Source organism: Octopus bimaculoides, chromosome 7, assembly GCF_001194135.2.
Source record: "Octopus bimaculoides isolate UCB-OBI-ISO-001 chromosome 7, ASM119413v2, whole genome shotgun sequence".
Lineage (NCBI taxonomy): Eukaryota > Metazoa > Mollusca > Cephalopoda > Octopoda > Octopodidae > Octopus > Octopus bimaculoides.
The window spans coordinates 58826691-58829702 of NC_068987.1; positions in this window are offsets into that span (position 1 = coordinate 58826691).

Consider the following 3012-nt stretch of genomic DNA (forward strand, 5'->3'; position numbering starts at 1 on the left):
ATATATATATATATATATATATATATACATATACTTGCCATTGATATGGAAGATAAGAAAGTGGTATGGAAGTGCTATTACAAGAAGCTATTGGATGAGATGAAGAGAGTTACCTTGTGCTGACCCTACAAAAGGACCAGTAATTCAAGTTGACAGCAGCATAGCAGAAAAGATGATCAAGGACATAAAGAAAGGGAAAGATGCAAGTGTCTATCAAGGATAGTTGCAGAGATGTTTAAAATATCTGGTAATAGAGCAGTACAGGATTATCACTTTTCTCCATCCTATTCTTATTCTAGCAATTACATTGTCTGTACACCCTCTTCTACTGCTAATTAGATCACCTAGGTAGCAAAAATTATCTACAACTTCCAGAGAGCTGCCAAGACATTTGGATAGATAGATAGATAGATATATAGGGCAGGGAATCATCAATTAGTAATAAAATTAATAATCAACAATTTTGACGGGTAGCTCAGTATGAAAAAACCTTTATCGGTAAAACCATTTATAATCATAAATATACAGGGATTAGCAGTAGCCTGCTTCTCCAACATACTGAGAATTCAGAAATAGTTCTTTGACTGCTATTTCTGAATTCTCAGTATGTTGGAGAAGCAGGCTACTGCTAATCCCTGTATATTTATGATTATATATATATATATATATATATGTATATGTATGTATATATACATATATATATATATATAAGGAGTGAAGTTTGAGCCTGATCGTGCCATTTTTCTTTCTGGCTTTATACTGTAAGCATAGCCACTAGCAATGTGCACCAAAGAAGAACAAAGAGCAGTGATTCGAGAGATGGTAATGTTGAACCAGTTCACCATTACCATCTCTCGAGCTTGCTGAATCTTTTTGTCAGTGATGAAGGTTGACAGGTGTCCTGCTCCCTCTTCAAGTGTCATGTATGTTTGTCTGGCCATTTTTAAACTTCTTGATCCACTCATACACCAATCGAGTTTCCAGATTATCCTTACAGTTTTGGCCAATTACACTCGAGACTGTTCAAAGCTGGCTAGCCCCAAAAATCTAAGCTAAGAGCATGAAATATTTTGAGAGAAAGCAAGTGAATGTGTATGACTGCAAAGACAAAAAAAAATGGAGAAAATGTTACACAATTACAAATAAAAATAACAAGAAAATAACAACAGGTGTCTTTCGACTAATAGAGATGAATCAAGCTGAGATGATGTGTGAAAGAGTAAAAGGTTTGAGGCAAGAACATAAGAGATGAAAGTCATGAGACAGGAATATAAGAGATGCTTCACAGTCAGCAGTCAAGCCAAGAAAGAAAGATTATGCCTGGCTGAACACTGATCAGGTGGATGGAAAATAGAAGAGATAGGGGGCAGGAGGATTGAAGAATTAGGGGAAAAACAACAGAGAAAATCAAAGGGACACAGGGAAGGTACAAGGGAGAGATAAACGAAGAAAAGTAGGTAGATTAAGCATCCCTTATATTCCTGTCTCATGACTTTCATCTCTCATGTTCATCCATGTTCCTGCCTCAAAGCTTTTACTTTCACATGCCTGTTTAATTTGATTTGTCTCTATTAGTTGAAAGACACCTGTTGTTATTTTCTTGTTTGTATTTGTATGTAACATTTTCTCTGTTTTTTTTTTGTTTTTTTTGTTGTACGTATTCGCTTGGTTTCTCTCAAAATATTTAATGCTCTTAGCTTAGATTTTTGGGGCCAGCCAGATTTGAACAGTCTCAAGTGTAATCGGCCAAAACTGTAAGGATAATCTGGAAACTTGACTGACAAGAGAAGGCCACAAATGACCCATCCTTGTTTTACCCAATCCATCTTTTCGTTGTTTTACCTGTCTGTCTTTGTCTCGTCTATCTGTCTGGATGTTTTATTGTCATCTGTTGCGTTCTTGTTCCATTTGGGGGGATTTATATATACATATAGTGGCGTACATACACTTTTGCTCACCTTATATATATATATTTATCAATTAGAAAATGGAGGATAATATGCTTAACCCAAAGACTTGCAGACAGTGTATCCCGTTGAATTCATTAATTTAATTCATAGCTAAAGTGATAAAAAAAACCATCGGGATACACTGTCTGCAAGTCGTTGGGTTCAGCATATTATCCTCTATTTTCTAATTGATATACAAATTTAGGGTAACCACCCCCATTTACCCGCTCCCATTTATTGCACCTGGTATAACACTAGTGTAACAATAATTGGGTACCATCCCAGCAGTATATTGGATAGATACTATCCATTAGTGGGTTGAATCCTAAACCCCTAACTCTCTCGCATTATATATATATATATATATATGCATACGATGAATTTCTTACAGTTTCAGTTTCTCAAATCCACTTGCATGGGTTTCATCAGTCTGGGGCTTTAGTAGAAGACACTTACCCATGGTTCTATATAGTGGGACTGAATCGAAAACCATGTGGTTGGGAAGCAAATTTCTTACTGCACAGCCACCCCTGCACCTATATATTTATTTTTCTTTTCAAAAATGTATACCAGAATAATTTCCAGTGTTTTATACTCCATGTCATTTTAGTACATGGTTAAAAGGAATGCCATTTCCTCAAATAATATACATATAAATAATAATAACAAACCTTGAATATGGTGATGCATCTTATCAGCCAACAAATACTGGAAGTGTTTACAAATGTTTTATACATTTCATTTCATACACACACATGCACATCACATCATATACTATATAAACATGCCAGCTTTGCTGTAGCAACAGTCTTGATTTAATTTAATCCAGGACATACGTAAGCTCGCAAGGAATGAAGCCAGTATGCTCCGTTGGATGTGTAATGTCAATGTGAATACCCGTCAGAGTGTAAGTATCTTGAGAGAAAAGCTGAACATTAGAAGCATCAGTTGTGGCGTGCAAGAGAGACGATTGCGCTGGTATGGACATGTGGTGAGAATGGAGGAGGATAGCTGCGTGAAAAAGTGTCACACCCTAACAGTTGAGGGAACCCGTGGAAGAGGT